We start from the raw sequence: 26,246 nt of genomic DNA on the forward strand, positions 1-26,246 counted from the left end.
GGAAGATGCCGGTGGCTCGAATGAAGATGGCAGCACAGTGGAGACTAAAAACCAGACAGGTCTGAAAGAGATTTTGCCAGAAAAGTAGTCAGGACTTTATGACAAATTGGTTGGGTGGGGGTGACAGAACAGGAGAGAGTGGAAGGTAACTCCAGCCTTCTGGCCTCGGCCACTCATTAGATGGATGAGATGAAACACAGACAAGGAACAGTCTGAAAGGTTGAGTATCAATCAAGAGCTCAGTTCTGGAGAAGTCAGAGGTGCCACCACTTACTGGCTAAGACGTGCCAGGCACTATATTAGGTGTTCTACTTGTCACAGCACCACTTCTAGTAGTAATGTCCCCATTTTACAGAAAGCAAATGGTAGATCACGGAGCTTGAAGTAGCATGGCAAGCTCCCTTGGCTAGGAGTGACAAAGTCACACTTGCCACCTGAGTCTGTCTGGTTGGCTGTGGGGTAAGCAGTCTTTCCACTATACAGAGCTCCTGGAAACTCTCTCTACACGTTGAATTTTGAAATCTATTTAGGATTGGAGCAAGCTAGCATCTGAGGAGAGTAAACAGGAGATACTTTATTTTTTAAATCCAAAGCCTCAGATTTATGATGCATAATGTTTTCCTATCCCACTCCCAACCCCACTCTACTTCTACCTGCAAAGAGTTTTGCAATGATCTCTAGAACCTGAATGTTTTACAGTAAACGAGCAAACAAGCCATTATGCCAGGAATCAACCCTAAAGAAAAGAGCAACAACATCTACACCAGACTTTATTTTTACTCAATTTAGTACATACATCAACATCAGATGCATCAAATAATGAGTAAGAAACTGAAAAACTCATAATTTTTCAAAATGACCAAGGCATTCAAGTCAAAAACAAATGCAAACCACCCACTACAGAGATTACAAAAGCCAAGCATTGAGACTCACACTAAAAAACTGAATGCTTAATAAAAATACCAGGCAAAAAGAAATGATACCAAAACCTCATAGAATTTAAAATCTGCAATTCCTAAATATCTCAACGAAATGCCAAGTTCAGTAATTATGCACCCTAAAAACAACTTTAGCATTCTCTCTCCTTTCTGACTGCTTTTCTGCAGCATGTTGACACTTCAGCAAACTGAAATGCCTTTCTCATCTGCACAGTTCCAGGAATTCCTCCCTCTCTGCTCTCAGATGTCCTCCTTCAGCTACTGAAGCCCCCAAATTAGGCTTTATCAATGAGCCTAGAAAGAATTCAGCCCATTACTGCCAAATGTGCCTATTAAGAGTACCAGCTTGAGACTCTTAAAAGGAGACAAAATGAGGAAGAGATTTTTGAAAGGTTTTCCCATCTGCATTACAAATTATATTTTTGTTGGGTCTGATCCTTCAAAATAGTCATCAAATTATGTTCAGTCTTCTTAAAGTGGGATATGGTCACATGTACTGTTGATGGTTTTCGGAGAATTCCCTATGGGGATACACATTATTAAAAATACAGTTAATATGCCAGCTAAAAGATAAAAATCTCACAAACCATCTTCCAAAAAACGATAGCGCTCCATTCTGCCTCCTGTGTCCGCCGGCACCTCTCCCTGCAGAGGGCTAGCTGGCATTCACTACTGCCTCCCCCGGGGAAAAGGATAGTATGCGGAAAATCCATTAAGAAAGGGTCCCATAATTCTGTTCCTTCACACCATGATCGCCAACTCCTGGCGATCCAAAGATGAAAGACATAAGAAAAGAAGAAAGAAAAAGAGGGGGAAAAAAAGACTACCTGGGGCCTCCTACGAGTATCAGTGGTTAATTCAACCGACTGAAAATCTGAGATCTATACATATTTAAAGGTGCTTCCTGAGACCAAAAGAGTTCTAATGAAGAATTGCTGAGCCACATTATATTGAAAAACCCATAAATATTAGTCCTCGCTGTCACCAAGCTAGAGGAATTTTTTTAATGCAGTGCTTTGATGCATTGAAAGGGCTAACCTGACCGATTTAAGTCAGCTATCAAACGTGCTCTGCATCTATTTCCCTTCTAAATCCCTAAAGATGGGGGCAACACTGACCCGCAATTATTCCAGAGCTTGCTCTGCTCAAGATGCCATTTGATGCTGAGAAAGTAGAGGTTTAGCAGCACCAGGCGGCTCTACGATGCTAAAATAACAACGCAGTACTCGAATAGGAACCCAGGTACTCAGCGTGTCAGACCCTGTGCCACACAAAGACCCACATTCAAAGCCCATGTCCCTTCAAGTTCATCTTAAATAAGCTTTCTGAAACGTGCCCTCTCAAAGTTTCTAGCTTGCAAAACGGAGTTACTTTGAAGGTCCCTTCCTTTGGATTCCCTTCCCCAGGCGGGTTGGCGACAGGGGGGAATAGGGACGGAGGAGGGCTGAAGGTTCAAATATTTAAAAACCTGTAAACCAATCTTTTTTTTTTCCATAGGAGAAAATAAGCGTTCACCAAACCGCCGCTCGGCAAAGCGAGCATCCGATTTCCATCTGGAGAGGAAAATATTAAAGAAGCCAGACACACATTTCTCTTCCCAACAAAAGTGGCCTCTAAACTCCCCGGCCAAGGACACTGGGAGGAAACAGAGAGGCTGGGAACCAGCCCGTACTCTCAGTGCAGGCGCGGGTGTGCGGCAGGGAGAACGCGCAAAGGGGAGACAGCGGGGAAAAGGTGAACCCGAGGAAGCGGGAGCCCGCGGCGGGAGCCGGGTGGGGGCAGATCGGGCGGAGAAACCCGAGGTGCACAGAGAGGGGCGGGGAAGGGGGAGCCCGCAGGCTCCGGGAGGAGGAGGAGGGAGGGGTCCCGGACGCTGCCGAGATCGCGGCCGCCCAGTAAAGTTAATACTTACTCAGTTTCGCAACTGCACCGCCCCCGCAGGCCGCCCCGCGGGGCGGGCCGGGGCGCTGGGGACGCGGCGGCGCCGGGAGCCCGGCGGCCGCCCAGCGTCGGTCCCCGGTCGCACAGCCCCGCGCGCCTCGCTCCCCGGCGCTCCGCGGGCCGCGCGCCCGGCACCGGCGGGAGGCCCCAGCTCCCCGGCGCGCCCTCTCCGCGCACCTCCGGGCGGGCGCTAGGTGAGCGCGGACGCCCCGGGCGGGGGTGCCGGAGTGTGTGAGTGCGCGGGCAGCCGCGGCGCCGCCGGCCGGAGCCGCCCCCCAGCGCCGCGCCGATGCCGCTGGCGGGCGGGCGGGCGAGTGAGGCTCGGGGAGAAGCGGGGCGCCGGGCGCGGTGCGGGGCGCCGGGCGAGCGCGGGAGGCGGACTCCGCGGCTGGCTCGCTCCCGCGGCCGGTGCCTCTGGGCGGGGGGCCGGGCTGGGGGCCGGGCCGGGCGGCCGAGCGGCTCCGCCCCTTCGCCGGGCCGCGGGCTGAGCGCGCGAGAGCGGCGGCGCGGGGGCGCCCCCCTCGGCCGGGCGCTCGGGTTACAGCCGCCGCCGCCCGGCTCCCCCGCCCGCGCCTCGCCGGTTCGCCGGCGCCGGGAGAGACATTGTAACGGAACTGGGACGCCAGCGCTGCATTGTGGGAGCTTTTAAAGCGGCGGGGAGCGCGGCGGGGCCGCTTGGGCCCGCGGCGCCCCCCACGACCCCCCGGGCGCGGCCCCCGCGCCGCCCGGCCCGCCGCGGCCCGTGGACACGAAAGCCAGAAATGGTGAGATGACTGGTGCCTCGCTTACGCTCACAGAGCAAAACCTTCCATAGCCCGGGGGTGAGACTTGCAAAACTGTCCTTCACGGTCACCCCGGAAAGTAGGAGGCTTTTTCCGCAGACGCAAAAAAAAAAAAAAAAAAGGCCTTCCATCCCCCTCAGGACTGGGTTTGAATTGCTTTTCATCTGGAGTGGCAGTGATTCAGCGACCCCCTTCTCAGCAGCAGGCAGTGACAGAGACAGGAGACGAAAAACACAGCGAATGAATCAGACGTGAGTAACCAAGTTTAGAAAGAGCTGGGCTCAGATTCAGAAAACTGCTCCCCCCACCCCACCTACCTTTAAATATAGCAAACGGTCAAGGAGGGAAAAGCAACGCTTTCATATGGAAACGCAGATGTGCCCGTGGTTTTCACTATTCCACCTCTTTTTTACGGCATACAATTACTCTAGCCACTGGACAGAATCCAGTCTTTGGTCCAGACTTGTGCTCACACTTGCCCACAACTCAGGAACAGCTATAAATTTGGAGGGAGATGGGGTGAGGATTACGGATGGGATACCAGGAAGCATTCCAATTATAAAATGTCCCTGTGGATTCTCCAGACACTCATTTGTTTTTTTATCATCAGAACAAGGATGTTAAATTTGAAGCACAACTTGTTACCGGTCGTCCTACTCAGGGCGTGATTTGTGTTGTTTGGAGTTCGGATTTGTAGGCCTTTGGTTATTCCTCTTGGTTTTTGACGTTTCATTATTACACAGCTCATTAGTTCCTCTATCTCAGAGGTGAGCTGAGGAGAGAGAGATGGTAAGACTCAGATGTGGCTCATGAACATTTGGAGGATTTGGGGACAAGAAGGGTTCTCTGTGATTCAACTGTAAAACCCGAGGGGAATTTTTTAAAGATGACACTACAGGACCTGGATCCTCAGAGGAGTTTTCCAGCCCTGAAGTTAACATTTCCTAAGCTCTCATTCCCTGGTCAGCCTCTCACTCCACTGCACATCAGTTGCCACCTCATTGCCAAATTGAGTGGAAAAATTCAGTCCCTGTCTTGTGCTCTCTGTGGCGTCTGCCAGTGCTCACCTCTCTTTCCTTCTAAGATCTTCACACCCCTTTTTTTGCTGTGATGGTCATCCCTCTTTTATGGAGGTTTTGAAATAGGGGTGAGTGATAACAGGCAGGAGGGTGGCTATTGTTAACCCAGGACTCAGGCTCTTACCAAATAGAAGAACCTTAATCTAGTTTCTGTTGGTCACCAGGAGGGTCCAGCCGTCCATTTTATCAAGCATCTAGGGGTGAGCAAGTTGACTGACTCATGACAACCAGCTTTCATGTGACCAGCATTTAAATCAGGATGAAATATACAATGAAAAACTGTGTCTGCTTTTTAGTTAGAAGCACTTACGAAGATCCAGGTACTGGGTGAGGTATCCCCACATCCAAACCAGAGTGTGCCTTCCTGGTGGCTGCCAGAGTCAGTGAATTTACCTCTGTCCAGCCTGTATAAACCCAGAAAAATCTCTTCTCCACCTCAGCCCTTTGTGGTTAATGCATTCTTTCTTCAGCATATGGTACAATTTGTTTTGAGCTTTCTTAGCTATAATCACATCCCTGTTAAGCCTTCCTGAGATCGCACCAAATATCCTTGGCAGGATTTGTAAGCAACGCTTATTTCTGGTTTCTAATTATAGTCCCTGAAAGTAACCTCACTAGAATGAGTGAGTATCCGTGCACTTCAAGCCCCCGTGACATAATCTGATTTGATTTTCAAGGAAATAATCTGAGAAGATGCATTCAAGAGGAGAATCTCAAGGGGGAGAGACGTTTGTGGAGAGCAGTGAGAATGAACAAGGGGGGACAGTACCTGGAGATGCATTGTATGTGTTACTACTGCTGGTTATAAACAAGTCAGTGGCAAAAAAAACCCCAAAACAAAGCAAAAAAACAAACAAAAAACGAAGACTGTGTTATCTTACACGTCTAGAGGCCAGAAATCCTAAAATCAAGGTGTGGACGGTGTTCCTTCTGGAGGCTCTGGGGGAGAATCCATTTCCTTGCCTTTTCCAGCTCCTAGGTGCCACCTGCACTCCTTGGCTTGTGGCCTCATCTGTTTTCAAGGCCAACAGCATAGCATCTCCCAATCTCTCTCTCTTTGTGACTTCTGCTTCAAGGTTAGGGGGACATCTCTTTCTAAGCTAGGCAGAGAGAACAGGTATGATATAGACACATTTCTAATCACATATGTTATGAACTGCATTGAATAATTTGCAGGAAGAGATGACAGTGTCTTCATTACTGGTCAGCTCGTCACTGGGATAACTAACTTGACTGGGAGATTGCTGAAGTGGTGACTCATTAGTTCGACTAAACCTGTATCCCTCTGGTGAGCCATGCAGTTGAAACCAGGTTCACACCTGCAGTTCCTGGGGATAAATTTCTTTCTCTGGAACTCTGTGTGTGTGTGTGTGTGTGAGTGGAATCATATTGCTAAGCTTGAGAAATATTTTATCTCGACCAGCATTTCCCACATGGGTCCACCAGGGAACACCGCCTCATAAGATGAGATGCTGGGAAGACAGTTGCGTCATGCTCAGATAAGGCCCATGGAACACAGTTGTGACTACAGTTTAGGCCAGAAGCAGCTTGTCAGTGGGTCAGATCCATTAAGGGCCAAGTGTCAGGAAATCCTTTCATGAGGAAGTCCAAGGGACAAAAACATCTTGTCACAAACAAGTAGGTATGTGTGTTGGCAGGAATAAATTAGGGACTTCTGAATATACGTTTCCTTATTATCCAGCCCCACCTGTCTTCTCCTTCTTTCCCCCTACTTCTTTCCCCACTCTGTGTTTCACCCAGACTCCTTACAGCTTCCTAACCTCGAACGGTGGTCCAGACCACTCCTCAGTCTCTTACCACATGACCCTGAAATTGCTTGTTTCCTGATGGTGCCCTCACTACCCTCCCCCAATCTCCCCCCTTCACCACAACCTTCTTAAAGCCAGGGACCGTGTTGTGTTTATCGCTGTTTCCCCCATGCCTGACACAGGGCCTGGCTCAGACTGGGAGCTCGGTTAATATCCACTGACATAACAATTAAATGAATGGGTGACCGTATACATGCAGTCGGCTAATGTCACCTACTCATCTGTTATACTTGCCTTGGATCTTCTTCCACCTAATCTGTAACTAGCTGAGAGTCCCATTTTCTTCCTTAATTAATAAACATAATAAAAACATAATAAATACAGTATTGTCTTGGGTTCTGGGATTACAGAAATTGATGTAATCTCAGCCTTCTGTGAGCTCACAGTCCATCTGAGGAAAAATGTATTGACAGAGGAAGTGAGGCAGATAATGCTGACGCCTATCCCATTCCCTTTCTCCACTTCTTCCTTAGTAATAGAAATCTGACTTTGTGCCCAGTGGAAAGTTTTATTTCACAACCTTCCTTGCAGATAGGGGTTACTAAGTATTGGCCATGTGGATGGAGGGTGTTGTATGGGACTTCTGGGAAAACTTACTTGTGTGTCCTCACATGTGAGCAGGCTAACTCAAGCACTATTCTTGCCTGAAACACAGATGTAATGGCTGGAGTTGCAGCAACCATATTGTGACGTCAAGACTACCTTGAAGCCTGAAGTCATATACTAAAATTTGTACAAATGGGGTCATTTAGACTTATTCAGCCTATCTTAACAAGCCTTCATTTATTCACTATTATTGACAAGTTTGGAAGGAAAAAAATTCTCTCTCTTCTTCTCTTCAGTATATGGGTGCAGAAAGCAAGTAAATATGGCTTTCTTTACCATTCCTAATGAAAATCTTGCACATGTACTGAAACACTGCAAAGATCTATAAATATTGTAATTTATTTGACCAGCATAAAGAGGCTTTTTAGAAACAGCCAACAGTTCTCAGATCTGTAGGAATTTTTAATTTAATGATAGTTCCTTATTAAAAAAAATAATAAAATGTGTAGGTACCAAATCATAAACAACTCCTTAAAAGACCCTCCAATAATTTGATGGGATAGAAGGGTAATTATCAGTGTGTTTTGTTAAGCAATGAAGTATAGTCTAGAACAAAAATAAAGCATAAACTATAAGTGGAAATTATAACAGGGTATTCCAAAAGAAATAAATACAGATATATTCAGAAATAGGATTTAAAGTATGATTGGGCTCTTATTTAGGTAGAAGTTTTTGGAGAGGATAATCCAATGAAAGTGAAAGTCTTGTTTTTTTAAATTATAGGTTGGGAGAATGGATTAATCAACTGGGATTAACTATAGGGGCTCTACAAGAGCCTATGACAGGATCAGCCTCCTGGGGGGAAAACCATGAATGTGGGACCTGATGTTATAAAGCTGCCTCTTTGTAAATTCATGCAGTAAAATCTGGACTGTCTGACATTCTTTCAGCCTGAATGCCGCTCACCCATCTCCCCAGATTTCTCTAGGGCTGTAATTAAGGTTTATAATGATGCCCCCAATACAACTTTGGAATCGTAACAGAAAGATTAAATTATCTTCTGCTTTGCCTTTATGTCTTTGATTATATTTTTTATTAATTGCAAACTGGAAATCTCATCTGTTTTATAACACTGTTGGATTAACCAGAGCCTCCTGATCAGGGACCCAATCATAACAGCAGAGTTTATAGTTGATGGAGGGAAAAGAACCCAATAACTGATTGAAAATGTGAGATTTATATGATCAGAGTAAGAATAGTTATTACAAAATAAGTTAGAATTGTCCAGCCACATTTTTAAGAATTGTAACAAATGTATTGATTAATGATAAATGCTGTACTTCTAATTCTCTTAATAAGTATAATAATTCATAATCTGTAGTAAGAGAGGAATTACCTTAGAGTATGAATAAATAAATCTTTATTTCAGATTGGATAGACTGTGGTCTGTTGGTATCAGCAAGAGAGCAGATATAAGGCATTGGCCCAGGAATATTGTAAATTGAGTTGGGCTCTATGTCCACATTTGGTCTAGGGTCCTGTCAAGCTGCTCTGCATCTCATTCTTAGCTTCCCCAGAGATGCATACCTCTGGTGATCATAAAGGACCTCTAATAAATGTATGGAATAGAGGTTCCCTGAAAGCAGAGCCTGAGACAGGGATTCTGGTGCAAGGACGTATTGCGTCAGGAGAAGGGGAATGAGGGACGTAGCACAGGGCAAGGGGGATAAAGTAAAGATGTGCTCCCAGCTGGAGACCAGCTTCAGCATGACCCAGTGGGGAACTCTAGAGCAGGAATTTCACCTGAGTGCGTCCCTTGGGGCAAAGGGACTGGCTTTCCGTACCACTGTTATCAGTCACTCATTGGCTGTGGGTTGGTGGTAACCCCTAAGGCAAGGCACTTCCTGTTCCTGCAAGAGTAAAGGTGATTCTCTGAGAGGGAGGCAGCTGCATTTAGCAGCCAACACTCACAGCAGCCAAAGATGCATGTACTGGCCCCAGAGAAGGACCTGGGAAGGGTACCACTGGGATCCAGTACACATCATATATGGGTGAGAGCCCCAGACCAGCCCTACGACCCTGTAACAGCGGAAGCCCACTACTAATATGACTGAAGCGTTGTGCTGTACACCAGAAATTGACAAACACTGTAAACTAACTATACTTCAATAAAAATATATTAAAAAAAAAAAAAAAGAAAGGTACTGCAGAGGCCAAACCCCACGGATAGCCTTGTTTCCAGAGGAAAATGTGCTCAGAGCACAACTGGGGATGTGAGGAACACATGTCCTCCAGCCTGGGCGTGAGAACTCCCTCTCTCCTCACCTACCCTTCGTGCCAAGCCGTGGCAGCTGGTGCTGGCTTTGGAGACTGAGGCGAGATGCTCCGCAGGGCCGGAACTGAAGATGTTAGGAAAATTTAGGCTAGAACCAGAGAGGCTGGGGTGGGACAAGGGGACCTTCAGATTGAGACTGATGTCTGGGGCCCACTTGCCAACCTCCCCTAGGTTTTCTTCCACTGGCCCTAGAAATGTACTCACCTGCCTCCCTGTCCTCTGTCAGCCCCTCAGCTGCCCACCAGGATTTCTATCTCCCCTCCGCTGGAGCTGTGCCTGCATTTCCTCAAACAGCCTTTCCACCAGTCTTCGTATAACAAACACTCAACTTCAGCTTCTCTGACATTTTCTAACAGTTTGATAGCTAGATGCGATGGTGGGTGTGGGGCCAGGGAATAGAGTAAAAATGTTTCCCACGCTATTCCCCTTCTCAGTTTAGCCCCACGAGGCCAGTCCAGCAGCGGGGCTACTGGTGGGTCTTTGGGGAAAACACAGGCCATGCAGTTGATTCGCCTGAATTTCAGGGAGCACGCAGAGCTGTCCTGGGAGGTGCTGGATGAAGGCTCGGGTTCGGTGTGGGAGTGAATGAAGCAGACAGAGAGCCCCAAAGGAGACACAGGTGTGGGCAGGTGGTCCAGGAGCAGGGACAAGGCAGTCCCAGGTGTTTGCCTAATAAACTTGGGGACTTTCCTTCTCTTCCCTCCCCTGACCCTTCAGCCCCAGACTTTCTGTTGAAGACACCCTCTTAGACTCATGGAAGATACGTTGACAACTGAGAATAGGTAAGTGTGGCCCAAGAGTGCAAACACTGGCCACTTGTAGGCTCCAAAGGAAGAAAACAAAATCATAATTTTTTTCCTAATCTGGAAAAGAAATTGATGTTCCCTCTACTCTAAGGCTGGGGTAGTAATAAATGTGTCCAAAAGCTACTGACATTGAAATGATTAAAAACTACCACTTTGGCATCAGAACACTTCTTGATACTGCACTCAGGTAAGCAAGGAGTCAGTGACCTCAGCCTTGCAGCCCACGTGGTGCCGTGTGACACAGGGGAAGGCAGGTCGTCTGGTTAAGACATTAAGGGTGTCATCAGCTTATGTCTGTCACCGTCCAGGAGAGACCCTTCCCTTCCTGCTGCTGCTCTTCAGCCCCTGTGGCAATCCCAGTCTTCCTGACCCGATGGGAGGTCAGGCAACCCATTTAAATAAAAGAACTTCAAAAGAACTCTAAGGCTCTTTTCTCAGAAAGGTTGGGAAGATACTAAGACAGATCTTGGTTTAAGTCCTGACTCTGCTTCTTACTCCGTTGTTCAAATTCTCTGACCCCCGTTTTCTTATCTGCAAAAAAAAAAAAAAAAAAAAAATAAGGTGGAGGAGAGGAGAGAGTATTATTGGTGGCACATAAAGAGTTACTGTGATTAACTGGAATAATGTGTGTAAAGCATTCAGTGCCTGGTATGTAAGTGTTGCTGTTATTATTATAGTTTACAGGCTCTTAGATGAGAATATATTTTCAACAGAGCCAAGAATTATAATTTTCTACTAATAGAAGTATGTATATGCATGACTGGGACCTTGTGCATTACAACAGAAATTGACACATTGTAACTGATGATACTTCAATTAAAAAAAAGTTTAAAAAAAAGAATTATAATTTTCTGATTCAATATACTCTATACCTGGCACTGTTCTAAATGCCTCTCATACATTAACTTTTTATACACTCACAATAACCCTATCAGCTATGTACTATTGTTTTACCCATTTTATAGATTAGAAAGCTAAAGCATAGAGACGTTAAGTAATTTACCCAATGATTCCATCATTAATTAGTGGGATTCCCAGAGCTGGTGTTCAAGCCCAGGAAGTCTGGCTTCAAAATCTGTACTCTTTACCACTGCAATATGTAATTAAAGAGTGAAGGAAGAATCAAAAATAGCTGGGAGAATGAAGCACAAAATTGGCATGGGTTCAGGTGCAAAGATTAGAATTGCAAATTGAATGGAGCTGGGGTAATCACACTCTGTGACTTCAGACTATGTTACTAAGCTACAGTAATCAAAACAGCATGGTACTGGCACAAAAACAGACACATAAATCAATGGAACAGGATAGAAAGTCCAGAAAGAAACCCACACACATACGGTCAATCTACAACAAAGGAAGCAAGAATATACACTGGAGAAAAGATAGTCTGTTCAATAAGTGGTGCTGGGAAAAGTGGACAGCTATGTGTAAAAGACTGAAATTAGAACATTCTCTAACACCATGTACAAAAATAAACTCAAAATGGATTAAAGACGTAAATGTAAGACCAGGTATTATAAAACTCCTAGAGGAAAACATAGGCACAACACTCTTGGACATAAATCACAGCAATTTATTTTTTGAACCAGCTCCTGGAGTAATGGAAAAGCAAAAATAAACAAATGGGATCTAATTAAACTTAAAAGCTTTTGCACAGCTAAGGATACCATCAATGAAAAGACAACCTGCAGAATGGGAAAAAATATTTGCAAATGATGTGAACAGCAAGGGACTAATTTCCAAAATATACAAGCAGCTCATATACCTTAATATCAAAAAAACAAGCAACCCAATCCAAAAATAGACAGAAGACCTAAATAGATATCTCTCCAAAGAAGACATACAGATGGCCAACAAGCACATGAAAAGATGCTCAACATCACTACTTGTTAGAGAAATGCAAATCAAAACTATAATAAGATATCACCTCACACCAGACAGAATGGCCATCATTCCAAAGTCCACAAATGATAAATGCTGGAGAGGGTTTGGGGAGAAAGGAAGCCTCCTACGCTGTCAGTGGGAATGTAGATTGGTGCAACCACGATGGAGGACAGTACAGAGGTTCCTTAAAAAACTAAAAGTAGACTTACCATATGATCCAGTAATCCCACTCCTGGGCATATACCCAAAGAAAAATATAATTAAAAAAGACACATGCATCCCAGTGCTCATAGCAGCACTATTTACAATAGCCAAGACATGGAAGCAACTCAAATGTTCATCAACAGATGACTAGATAAAGAAGATGTGGTATATAAATGCAATGGAATGCTACTCAGCCATAAGAAAGAATGAAATAATGCCATTTGCAACATGACTGGACCTGGAGATTGTCATTCTAAGTGAAATAAGCTGGAAAGAGAGAGAAAAATGCCATATGATATCACTTATATGTGGAATCTAAAAAAAAAAAGGCCACAAATGAACTACTTACTGTTTATAACTTAGATGATTGATTTCTTGGATATGTATAAGCACATTTGACTGTCCTTTATGATTGGATTACTATGTAAGTCTAAACAGCTAAAGCTCTAAACTGTTCTTAGAAACAATGAATGGTACATATATGTAAATTAAAGAAAATATGTGCAATATATTGAATATTTGTATTTACATGCAATATACTGTATATGTGCAGTTAAATTGTATCAATTTTACTTAATAAAACTGAAAAATGAAAAAAAAATTGCGAACGGACGTCTGAGTTAGGCAGGTTCCTCTCCCCTGGTGCCCAGAGTGTCCTGAGGGCGAAGGGTGAGGAGTGAGGTCCGGCAGGCCCAGCAGGGTCCCGGCTTCCTCAACAAGGATTGTTCACTCAACAAAATATATTAACCTACCATTTTAGAATGACTGATAAGTTCCCAAGACAATTTACAAGCAAACTGGGAAAATAACCCACAGATGACTATGACTAAGAGTTAAACTATGTGCATTTTCAAGGACGTTTGACTGGATCAGGGACCATCCTAGGAAATGACCCAGTGATTGCTAGTCCTCCTTCATTAGTCTTGTGACCCCGGGCAAGCCCTGTGGGCTTCCTGGACCTCTCTAAGGTGGAAGTGTGATCTGATGGCCGTGCTTGGAGCCTCAGCACTGGCTGGCAGATCCGGCCGCCTGATGGGCATCCGCTTTCCTCCTCCGCTATTCCCTGTGTACCCCTCAGGTGTGTTTATTCCAAGAGGGCTGCATTTCCAGTTGGGGCTGCATTGTTCTTATAGTAAGGATTTACAGAAGTTCCTCAAATGTCACATCGAGCACTAACATTCTGAATATATGAATCATAAATTAAAATAATTGGTGCCACTGAAAGAGAAGAGACATGGCAGAATAGGCTTGCTCCAGCTTCTAATAATGACCCAAAGAGCAGTTCAAAATCCAACTAAAACACGCAGAGAAAAAAAATTAAGTTAGGCTTAATTTGTACCAGGAACAGAATATTTCAGTGCATGTAATTCTGTATGTATTTTTTACTTTATTCTGTGACTTAACACCTAACATTCAATTTATATATGGATTTCTGAGCATTGCTTTCCAAAAAAGTCATTATCCTGTGAGCAATGTTAGTCATTAGTGTTTTCTAACAAATAAGTGGACAAAGAGTGGATACCCTACAAAGAAACAGCCTCGTGTTACTTGTCCACAAAACTGGGAAGCCCATGTACTAATAGGGGTCATGACAGCATGTCAAACTGCAGAAAAAAACTGCATAATACTCCAGTGATTCTAGACGGAAGTAAATAATCAATTCAGCCCTGGGTAGTTTCAGAGAGGAAGCCAAGAAAAGGGGATCTTTTTCTTCTCACAGCAGAGATTTTTTTTTTTTGGTTCTGTGTTTTAATTTTAGCACCTGATATTCTGTAGGGAAGTGTTGTTTAAAACAAAAACACTATTTACTAGAATCCCAGTGTCAGAAATTAATCAAAGCTGACTAGCATGTCAGTTTCCCTTTTCTGGTAATAAAAGAATAATGGTAATTGTACTCTGGAGGTCCGTGTAGGAAAGAGGCCTCGTCCTGTCTGGCCCTGTTATAGAGGAGTAAATCAGGGCATAAAAAGAAGTTATTAGGAAAAAAATTAACTTTAAAAGAGCAAAACAAGCAAGACAAAATGAAATATGGGAACTAAAATCCCAGACCTTGACAATCAACCCCCAAACCAGGGTGGATGAGGAGAAAGGAAACCTTCGGAGACTGGATGGCTAGTCAGTCAAGGCAGGTAATTTAAATTTCTCTCTTTCCAGGAGGCTGGAGCTGGAAAAGAGAAGTGATTCGGAAGAGGAACTACTTTGCACGTAACAAATAGTTTACTGTGGGAGCTCGAGGACACACTTAGGGCATATTTTAGAGATCGTGAATAAGTCGTATGAATGATTAAAATTCAGATTTCTAAAATTGAAAGAAAATACACTAATGATGGTCTCCTAATTTCTTAATATTGGCAGAAAGTAACATAAGCAGAAGAGAAGATGCATTGGGACGTAATATGGGTTTAAAGGAGGTTTGAAAGGCTTCCAGTACTGGGTTACAGTCCTCAGAGGGTGTGCACCACGTCTTGGACTGCCCTTCTGTCCTTTCAAACCTGCTCTCCAGTAGCCAGCTCAGTAGTTACTATGCATGCAGGGAGTGCCCGAGTGAGTCTTTTTGTTAGATAAATGAAAAGCAAATTAATGCACTCTTCAGAGCTCCTGAGCCTGAGCAAAGACAATTAACAAAAGGATAGACTATTTGAGAAAGAAATGTATTGACACCTTCTAATGTGGTCTGTCCATTTTTAACCCTTTATCCTCCTGGCTCCCCTCACCCCACCCTTGAAGGCAAGAGAACAGAGCACTGTAAATGGCTCCAGGCAAACTGTGAAGAGAGTGGATTAGCATCCAGAGTGGAGCTGGTGGTGCTGACTTTGGGCAGTTTGTTTATCTGTCTGGGCCTCAGTTTCTGCATGTGTAAAAAGGTATGAGATGATAAGTGTTTACCAAATAGAGTGGGTGAAAGATTAACTGGGTCTGACCTAGAGTGGGCACCAGTGCAGGGTAGCCATTATCCCTTTTTTTTCCCCCTCCAAGCACTTGTTTTGTTTTGTACTGGGCATTGAGCTCTTTGAAAGGAGGAATTATGAGAGAAGTGGTTTCACCTTCTTGCTTCATCATATACTAGCATGTGACCCGGCACACAGACTCACATTGTTAGTTCCATTTCCTTTACTTCTTCCATGATGGTCTCTTTCATGTTGCTGTGGGTATATTTAGCAAATGCTGTTAAAATGTGGGGAGATTCTTTATTTTGGTGACTTTGTTGTTGCTGGTTTGCGTTCTGAAATTGTTGCAGAAGACGATATGGAGTAAATCCCGAGAGAAAGGAGCTGAGGGGCAAGTGGGCAGTCAGCTCTTGCTGTTTTCCATGACACTCACAGGGTGCCTCCCCATGCTGAGACATTCACAGCGATCACAGCCGGGGTTTTTGAACAAACGCTTAGTACATTTCAACTTCAGTGCTTCGGAGACAGTGAATCACAGCAGTACAATAACCCTCCTCTTCCTTTTTCCCTTTCTTGATATTTTGCCATCACTACCCTCTGCCATCTAAAATACCTCAGAAATCTCCTTTCTCCAATGCTCTTATTGTGGTTAAATGCAATAAAACTCAGAGGCAATACTGCAATAGTATTATAATCACATATATCAATAAGTAAAACACTAAGATTCTTTTTTTAAATTTTTTTGAAGTGTAGTCGATTTACAGTATTAATTTCAGGTGTACAGCAAAGCAATTCAGTTACACATATACATACATACATATATATTTTTTCAATTTATTTTCCATTACGGCTCATTGTAAGAAACTGAATATAGTTCCCTGTGCTATACAGTAGGTCCTTGTCAAGGTCGCCATTACCCTTAACTGCACTACTGAAACCAGAAGTTTCAGGCTGGAGGGCTGATCTTTACTGAGATGCTTTCCCTTCTGTCTTCTGGTGGGACAGAAGTCAAGTGTGAGACCAGAAACCCAGCCTCTTAGGAGTGCGGAAAGAGGGGGCTGGATGCCCTGGTGATGATTCAGAAATGAGCACCAGTACCAGGCGGGCAAATATTAGAGAACTTTCTAAACATACTTGTTTGTTTCATTTTTGATCCATTCTCCTGATAAACATCCTCACTCAGGTTATTACTGCAAATGAAAAATACTGGCAAACCAGGCGAAATGAAAAATACAGGTAAACCAGGCAACACGGCGTTAGTGTTCCGAGTGTGAGCTAGACGTGTGGCAGGGAGGGGCCGAGCCGGGAGCCGCAGTTGAAGGGTTTCTTGCCTGTTCATCACGTTGTAAAGTTGGCTTAGGGTCTTCAGGCTGTGGAGGAAAACCTTAAGGGTCACATGGCCACTTTTCCAAACATCTTTATTGCTGGAATTTCACTGGCCTCTCGCCCATCCTAGGGACCTCTGACAGAAGGAACTGGAGCCGCTGTGAGGTGTCTGGGGCAGTGCTATGTAGCCGTGGAGGAGAAGCTTCATCCTCCCATGACCCAGGACTGCCAGGAAAGCCCCTTGTCACAGCACAGCTGAGGCTGAAAACATTTGAATTACAGCCTGGTGAGCTGGAAAAGGGTCTTGGAGCTCATCTCATCCAATCCCTTCTATTTCTGGTTGAGGAAGCAAATCCAGAGATGTCTGGGGACCTGCTCAAGATAACGCAGCTAATTAGGCTCTGAGTTAAGACTGGAGACGGAACGCGAGCAAAAATTTGTATTTATTAAACTTCACGCTGTTTCTATCCCTTGTCTCCTAAACCTTGGGGATCTCTCTGCAAAATAGTCAACACAACCATAGTCTGGAAGGGAAGTTTGTGAGTGAAATTGTGCCGGCGTGTCTGGGGCTGTATTAATAATTCTCTGAAACCACACAAAGGATTTGATTAAATAGTGTGCAGTCAATTTGAGAATTTGTGTTTACTTTCAAAGGGTGCTTTCATTTTCAGAAGTTAAAGAAACCTTTGTTTGGTATTCGGGCTTTAAAGCGGCAGAGTGGGCTCTTGACACCCAGGGCAACGGTTCCTTGTGGCCAGTGGCACAGTTCGACCAAGTACTGCTTCGAAAGCAATTCGGGGCAATTTTAGAGGCGCCCAATGTCATGTCCCTCTGATTACAGTACGTGCAGTTGTCATGTGAGAGAAGCCAGCGTCCCTCAGTGAGTTCCACGATCAATGGGCTGCGAGCAGGTAGTCAGCCTCAGGGGAACAGCCTTCCACTGTATTTAAGATGCAGGACTTACTCCCAGAACAAGTGGCTCAAAGTTGCCTTTTCACTCAAGATCAAGCATCTTCAGAAAGTCATGCTGGAAGCAGTAGGGGAACTATTATACTGAAATAGAACAGCTAGAAAGAAGGAAAACGTGTGCTTGAAAGATGTAAAAGAGGCTTATACAGGGCATTTTCTTAGGGGCCCCGTTCAGATGTATCTTTTCTGCCACGAAGATTCTTCTAATTTGCATTTTGATAACGTTTTCCTTTTAATTTCAAACCACGAACTTTCCTTGTGCCAGTTAAGGAAAAATGAGATGGAAGTCAGTCACTCCCCAAATTCCTCGCAGTTGGTGGACATTCTTTCTCTACCCTTGGTGGCTTGCACGCTGCCTCTCCCCATCCGAGCCCCTCATTGCAGGCAGTAATCAAATTCCTGGAGGTCAGACCAGGGAAAAAACTCGTCCTTCCCCCTCGGAGATCACGCCTGTGTCCATTGTGGTTCCTCTCCTCCACCTTGGTCTTGGCATTTCCCTCTGCTTATCTCTTTCTTTCCATATCCTTGTAGACACAGAGACAGGAGCACGTGAGACTTTACCTCCCTTCCCTTTTCTTGCCTGGTTACTTTATTAGACTCCCCTCCTCCCACTCCTCTGTCCGTTATATTCTCCCTCCCATTTTGTTCCCCCCAAATCTACCTGTCACGCACGGCTGATAAGCATATTCATTTTGCTTACCCTAAACCTTGAAGGAGGAAAACACATTTTGGTGTGTTTTCAATCTGAAGAACCACTGCCAGGAAACTTTGGGAAGTTCGCTTTGACTTTGCAATAAAGCCTTCACTTCCCACTCCCCACTCTCCCACCATATCCTTCTCTAATTAAACTTAATTTCCGTATTAAAATATTTTTTAAATGATTTCTAGCTCACATTTTGCATGCTACAGTACAGGATTGTGTTCCAGTAGCTTTCATTGCAGACGTACCACAGGAGGTAAATGAGCCCCTTTGAAATGATTTTGGAACCTGGCCATTTTCAGAACATTGTTTCTGTGAGAAAATGAATTCCTAGCTTTTAGAACATGATTTATTTTAAGTTGGTTATTTCCTCTGTGTGTTTGGTTAAAAAAAAAGAAAGAAAGAAAGAAAGAAAACAAAAAAATCTTTTTGATGTAGTGACATAAAATCAAAGAGACCTGCCTTGGTTTTTACCTTGTTCACTAGTTTCCTAATAGAAAAAAAAATTCACCTGTTTATTTCTCACATTTTTATTGTGTTCAATGTAACATTGGAGAGACCTTGCAGTGCCTGTGGTTGGTGATTTATCGTTTTTCACATTCAGAGAGCATGTGGAGACTGCAGTTGCCCAGGGTTTCTGCTCTTCCCCTCTTCCCAGGCACATGGAGAGGCTGTGTTTTCCAGGCTGCCTCGGAGCTAGGTGTGGCTGTGGGGCTGGACACTTGCCAGTGAAATATGAGTAGAAGTGATTCGAGGAACTTCTGCCTTATCTGCTTAAAAGGATCTCCCTGGCCCGCGACTCTCTCTCTCCCCCACTTAGCCAGCTGGAATGGTGATGGCCAGGGCAGCCCTGCGAGCCAACTGGTGCTGGCGGAGCCATCGCCAGCCTGGGTCTCCCGTGACTGACCCGAGCAGGGCTGCCCACCCGGCTGGGACACATATCTTGGACTGTGACTTGGGAGACAGATAAACTTCGTTGTTCTTTGAGTCACTGAATTTTGGGGTTCTTTTACTTACAGCAGCTTAGTCTACTCGATAATACCACTACAAAAAGTTATTTTATAAGGTGTCCGACTGTAAAGTTTTTTACCTCAATATACTAAATAATCAAACTATAAAAGCAAAAAGTAATTTTCTTTAGAAAACAAAACTCTAGATGTTTTTCTTTGATTCAGAGAGTGTATTTCTCTATGCATTAAGATATGGATAGAGTCAAATTAATCTTCCATTCAGACATAAAAAAATCTGTTTGCCAAAGCCAGACATATTTTCCAAAGAGTAAGGCTAATTTAATCTTCCATTCAAACATAAAAATCTATTTACCAAGGCCAGACATATTTTCCAAAGAGTTGTTACTTGAAAGTGAGAATATGTTCTGGCTTTAATTATATCTGTTAAAGGAAAACAAGGAAAAGAACACCCACTTCAGAGGCACATTCCTTTGATAATAGTATCTATCCCATGATAATCCCCTTTTAATTAGGGCCAAATTCTGCTTGTGACCAAATGCAGTCTCAAGAAACAAGATTGTCCAGGGGTCACTCAATAATACAGTCATGAAAGAAGCATAAAGTCAGGTTAACATCATTGAATTTCAAAAAAAACACCAAAAAACAAAAACGTAAATTGGAATGAGGGTAGAATCATACACACCTGTTCACGGTTTGTTTTTTATAGCACAATTGATGTCACATCTAATGATACTTCTTCGCTGAATATTTTTCTTTGTGTATTTGTGGTTCGCTTTGTTTTCCTCACAAAGTAAAATAACATTTATAATTTAGATTTTTTTTTAAGGAGGGGGAGGTAAGTAGGTTTATTTATTTATTTTAATGGAGTTACCAGGGATTGACTCCAGGACCTCATGCACTCTAGGCATGCACTTTACGACTGAGCTATACCCTCCCGCCCAATTTAGTTTTTTTTGTTAAGTTCTTCCTTTAGAATAGAATTTAACAAAATAATATAAAATATGAAGGTCAAAATAAATAGTGCCAAATTGGCCCATGGCTACAAAACAAACATGTAGGCTCTGAACAAAGTAGGAATGAATTCATTTCTCACAATCCTAAAATTGGAAAGGTAGTTATGAAAGAATCTAGGACCTTCATTACCTTATAAAGACTAAGGGAATATGATATAGTCCTCTTCGTAGAACTCAGAACTCTGAATTAATTCTGAGACAAGACATTTAAGAGGATGAAATAGGCATTAGCTACCGGAAAGTAATCCATTCTCTCTTGACACATGTTAACTAATAGCCAATGTATCTCACCATTTTTTTTAAAATGAAATACTGGGCTTTAACTCTCTGCCAGTATCAAGATTATGATAGTTGTTATCTTGATCTTCTTTATGCCTATGAAGAGTTCTGCTTCAACCTTAAAGTGACATCTGCGGAACTCTGCTTTAATAAACATTATTCCCCCTCTCCCACCAGTTCCTGGCTGCCTGACTAGGCCAAGTGCAAGTGTCACAACCAGCCATCAGCCTGGCAAGAGACCATGCTTATAGCCAGGGATGCAATATAATATGGCTAGTAGATCTAAAAAGAACCTTGATCAAATTGTCTAACTATTTCTCTGTTGGGTTTAAAAATATAAACCTGCATTATAGTAATTGACTATAACTGTGTAACAGTTCATTTAGAGTCTTGGCCCAAAGAGTCTTCCAGTGCTGGCTTGAGCACCACTCAACTCTGTGACAAATCAAATCTGGGTCTCAACTTCTTTATCTGTAAATGGGAAAACTGTGTTAATATTTGTCTTTCCTAAGCCCACTCTAGAGGAAGTCTATACCTGCAGGAAATTACATGGCACACAACTCTCTGTTTAAAACAAAAATAAAGATGGTCTTAAAGAGGAAACTGTATCACAGTGGGGAAGGAGGAGTAAATGGCTGAGGAGCACGTGACTGTGGCCGTGCCTCTGGGACAGGGGTCAGCGAGCTGTAGCTGGAGGACCACGTCCAGCCTGCCGCCTGTTTTGTTGAGAGCTAAGAATGACTTTTCCACTTTTAAATCATTTTTGAAGAATCCAAAGGGGAATAATATTTTGTAACACATGAAAATCCTCTGCAATTCAAGTCTTAGTGTCTATAATTAAAGTTTTATTGAAAGAGGCATCTCTCACTTTTGCCTCGTGGCTTCTTTCACATCACAACAGCAGGAGTTTAGCAGTCACGACAGACACCATACATCTTGCAGACCCTCAAATACTTACTATCAGTCCCTTATAGAACTAGTTTTGCAAAACTTTCTCTAGAATGTTCCATGTAGAAATGTACAATGACAGTTGGAATTCAGATTTTGGAATGATCCACAAGAAGCCATAGTTTAAAATGATGGAGTTGAGGAAGTCAAGAAGAGATTGGAGAAAAGAGGTCTGGAAAAGGCACCCGGTGGAAGATGTTCCATGGATGCCTCCCAGGGCCTTAGAGGTGGAAGGTGATCAGAGACCAGACAAGTGAGGTCTGAGCTGTTGCACAAAGAAAAGCCTTAGCCAGAGGATCTTAACTTGAACCTAAGGGGTTTAGCTGAAACTGAGTAGTCCTTTGCAACGGAGCTGAACAATGACTCGACTCTTTGACTTTGGCTCCCTGGGCGTCCTTTCCCTCCCTCCCAGGGAAACTGAGATTGAATGAATAATAGCTATGAAATACTCCCTTGAGAACAAAACTCCTACGCACTAATAAATACTAAATGCTTTTCATTACAATTTAAGTGAATGAATGACTTGCTGCCCCTCGAAATGCCTAATGAATGGCATAAAAAAGAATGACATTTCCCCCAAATGTTGCACGTCAACACTAAGTTATTATAGACTCATGAATGTCTACAAATTTGGTTGACTAAAAATTAATTTGCATAAACATTTGAGGAATGGTAGGAGGGAAGGTAATAAATACCTGAACTGTTCAGTTATTTGAAGTCTATTTAGACTTAGCTAAAATTTATTAAAGGCTAATTTTAAAACATATTTGGCAAAATTGAATAGTGATATTTGGGGGTCACTTTGAAATGAAAAGCATCTTTTTTTTCCCAGCTTCGTTTGACCTCTTCTCCCGTTACCCCTGGTCCCAGTCCCCATCCCATCCCTGCTGCCCCTAGATATTCTTTCAGAGATTCAGCAATAAGAGGAAGGAAGAGATTCACATATTCCAGAAAGCAAATAATTTCTTGGTCTTCTTGACATAAGAATACTAGCTCTCCCACAGAGAAACAAATTGGATGACAATTTTAGGATAATTGAATTGCTTGATGTTTTTCAAGTTGTTGGGAAACCAGTGCTGTGAAAACCAATTTTTTTTTTCAGTGCTACCTGCAGTTTCCTGTGGTAGATTTTTCTGTTTACTCATTAAAAACAAAACACAGAGCAAAGACTTGCAGATTTGTGAGTGGGTTTTATGTTATACCATGGCTGTGAAAATGAAAACCTGGTAAACTAAATTAAAACAAACTGAATTGGCAAATTTTCAGTAAGTTAGGCATAATAATTTGGAGTGGACAAAACAAATCTGTATAAAAGAGATCCTAATTTTAAATTGTTGGAGGGCCAAATAGTTACCCTTCCCCCCACCCCTTTTTGGATGGAGATTGGGGGCGGGGTGTAGCAGGGCTTTTGGGTATAAAACAATGATACTGATACCAAACAAAATGGTTCATAATCACAAAGAGACCAAGGTGCAAAAAATGTATCTGGGCAGAAGCAAGTCAGAAATTGAATAGAAACTGAATGACTCAGGTCTCTGCTTCTTGACCTTGACTATATCAGAATCACCTGGAGGGCCTGTGAAACCACGACTTGCTAGGCCCCACTCCCAGTTTCTGATTCAGTAGACCTAGCGTGGAATCTGAGCGTTTCCTTTACACCACATTCCCAAAAGCCGCCGCCGCTGCTGCTGGATCTGGGACCAACTCTAATAACCAAATTTAGGTTGATTGAGGGCACTGCCTAGAGACGGAAAGGTTTAATCAAGTGTTGAAGACAAATGATGAGCGATAGAAGAAGCCGATTTATTGGAGGAAATTAAAGGGAAGAGGGAATTAAGACAATGGTGTGATGACTGAATTGAAATAAAAATAAAAGCAAAGGAAGGTAAACTGTAATTGAATGCCAAGCCCTGTGCTAAGCACTCTACGTTAACTTTCCTGCCGCGTTGATAAAATAATGACATCCAGAAGAGGATGAAGATGCTCAAAGACTTGACAAATATGAGTGGATAATGATGACTACAATAAAATAACTTTCCAAGGTCAACACAGTTAAAATGTGGTCCCGGGTTCTAAGCCACTTAAAGAGACAGACAAGGAAGTAGACAGATGGAGATCAGAATGCCGCACTTATTACTGATTAAGGCTGGGAAGGATAATGTGGCTTAGGAGTACAGCAACTGTGGGCTTCCTAATACTGCAGCTCAGAAAGAGGCAGGCCATCCATCAGGCCAGGCCAGATGGACACACGTTTCCTCCTCTGGGGAAACTCCCTTTGCAAAACTTCCAACATGGAAGACAAGACGTGAACATGTGCATCACTGTAGCCATTCCTCAAGGAAGGAGAGCGTGGCAGGGCTTGAGCTCCGCAAGCCCTACTTAGTCATCTCAGATTTACCATTCAAACAATTTACTGCCCGTTCCCTGAGGCAGAATGGTAAAGGAGTGGAGAGGCGCTCAGTTCTCTCTAGATGCAAGGAAACATCAGAATAGATATCCTCTCCTTATGGGTGGGAGAACCTAGGATAAACGCAGACTCTTTCCCTCTAAAGCCTGTTCCCTTTCAATGATTCTGTTGCTTCTAGAAAGAAAGCACAACACAGACTGGGAAGTAGATAATGGTATTTTAAAAGCAAGAATTCTTAGGGAATTTAAGATTTGCATATGTTAACCACTATATATAAAAATAGATTAAAAAACTAATGTCTTCTGTGTAGCACAGGGAACTACATTCAATATCTTGTAATAACCTTTAATGAAAAAGGAAATGAAAATGAATATGCGTATATATACACATGACTGGAACATTACGCTGTACACCAGAAATTGACACATTGTAACTGGCTACACTTCAATAGTAATAATAATAAAAAAAAAACCCCGAGGATTCTTAGTAAAGAATCCTAGGGAGAGGCAAGATGAAGGAACTGATACTGTATTTTGGTAGCATGGTAACTTGAATTGCTGGTGCTCAACAATGGTGATTACCTGGAAACTAAATGTTGGAAATGGGACTGGCCGGTGGCTGGGTCAGTATTCCAAGGAGAGGCTGGTTGATCTAAATTTTATATGCCTTCCCAATCTCCTCTTCTCTGTGGCCATTTTTGACTAGTTTTCATTTTCTAGGTACTGATGTCCCTCAGTCTGTTCCTGAGGAAGATAGCTCAAATTAACATTTGGACACATTTGGAAAGGAAAAAGAAACTAAAGAGCAGGATCATTCTACTCAAACAAGCTGCAATCGGTCTGATATGTCCAGTAGCCTGACCCGCTCCAAGCCGCAGCTCATCACATCATTAGCGGTTTGCACTCCATCTCCTTTAGACGTGAAGAGCCTTTTCAGCGCTGCTGCTGCCCCGTCACGCCGGTGTCAGACTGTACTCCGGGAGCTCCAGTGCTGGTGCACGCTTCCCTGTACAATGGGTGAGGGCAGGCTTCTCTCTTGTAGAGCTCTCACCACTTGATTTTCCAATCTGCTTGTGCTCAGTGCAGCACCTCCTGGGCACAGAGAAAGTTCTTTAAGTTGGACTTTGTTGAAGGGCCCCTGGAGGCACATTTTAAAGCTGATATTTTAATGCTGTACAGTTTACAATTTCCTACTAATATGCTTCAGGCTGCAGGGGATTTTTTTAAAATATTTATCAGTAACATTCTTATTTTTTCTTTTTTTCTAGTTGGGGGGAGGTAATTTGGTTTATTTATTTTTAATTTATTCTTAGAGGAGGTACTGAGGACTGAACCCAGGACCTCATGCATGCTAAGCATGCACTCTACCACTTGAGCTATACCGTCCCCTGATATTGTAATTATATACTATTAACTACTGCTGCTCCTGTGTATTTAATTGAGTGCCTTATACTTAGTTCCAGGGTCTGTAAAGATATTACCCCTAACAGGTGAAGTTTTATGTATTTGGTGGATTTTTGTTGTTGCTATTTAAGGAAAAATGTTTTAATTCTCACAGTTCTTGCTGGGAATACAGAAGAGAAATCAGAAGATGCCCAGCAACTGAATAAATTTGAGTGGATGAAGATGAATATACAAAAAACAGCAGGAAAATGGTTATCTGAACTGACTAAAGTACATAAAGTCCTGGAACTTTCACACATTTTTTTAAATTACTCTAAGAATTCTAGTCTTATTTGGCTAACCAGAGAGTTTATATTGGTTTATTAGCTTATGGTTGGAACAATCAGAAACCTTAAACCTGAACTCAAGTCGGCACCTGAACTTAGACCTATAGTTTAATCAAAATTTTGGCTAAAATCAAAAGACAGGCTTTTAAAATATCTCATCTAAAAGTTCCAAACATCTATATAAAATTCTTAACACATGGGAAAAAATAGTAAATTTACAAGTATTAATTATCATAAGTGAGTCTTCCTGATTATTTCCTTAATATTAGATAAATGCCTTCAAAATTTCCTTCTCCTAAATATTCACTGCGACTCAGGAGTGTTCAGTGAGGTTTATAAATGGCTCGTTTAAACACAGAGATAGGACGGAAACGAAGAAAACAAGCTTCCAGTCTCCATTCAGCCAAAAGCCAGTATGATCTAGAGGCTGGTTAGTTTTCTCATGGTTTAAAATACCTGTTGTTTAGCTTTCGGAGATTTATCATAAACGTAAAATGGGAACACGTATGCAAAGCATGAAAAAAAATTAGTGTTACATGACTTTTAAAGTAACATTATCAGCATCATTTTAAAAGAATGAACAGCATAAGCTGAAGATGTTTAGCTTTGGGAAGGTGTTTCAGAAGTGGTAAATCAAATGTCATATTTGAGTGTTGCTCATGGGATCTGGAG

The 26,246-nt window shown here is 43.0% G+C and overlaps 2 protein-coding genes across 2 annotated transcripts in view; one reads left to right on the forward strand and one right to left on the reverse strand.

Annotated features, from left to right (window-relative positions):
- RASSF8 (Ras association domain family member 8) overlaps nt 1-3,282 on the reverse strand; it is an 88,510-nt gene extending 85,228 nt beyond the window's left edge. Inside the window, exon 1 of the mRNA XM_072954271.1 lies at nt 2,851-3,282. The gene's annotated coding sequence lies outside the window, so the exon portion shown is untranslated. The remainder of the gene's footprint in view (nt 1-2,850) is intronic.
- A 155-nt stretch (nt 3,283-3,437) lies between these two features.
- The window catches only part of LMNTD1 (lamin tail domain containing 1), a 344,922-nt gene continuing 322,113 nt past the window's right edge, over nt 3,438-26,246 (forward strand). Inside the window, exon 1 of the mRNA XM_072954580.1 lies at nt 3,438-3,912. The gene's annotated coding sequence lies outside the window, so the exon portion shown is untranslated. The remainder of the gene's footprint in view (nt 3,913-26,246) is intronic.

This window comes from Vicugna pacos, chromosome 34 (genome assembly GCF_048564905.1).
Source record: "Vicugna pacos chromosome 34, VicPac4, whole genome shotgun sequence".
NCBI classification, from domain to species: Eukaryota; Metazoa; Chordata; class Mammalia; order Artiodactyla; family Camelidae; genus Vicugna; species Vicugna pacos.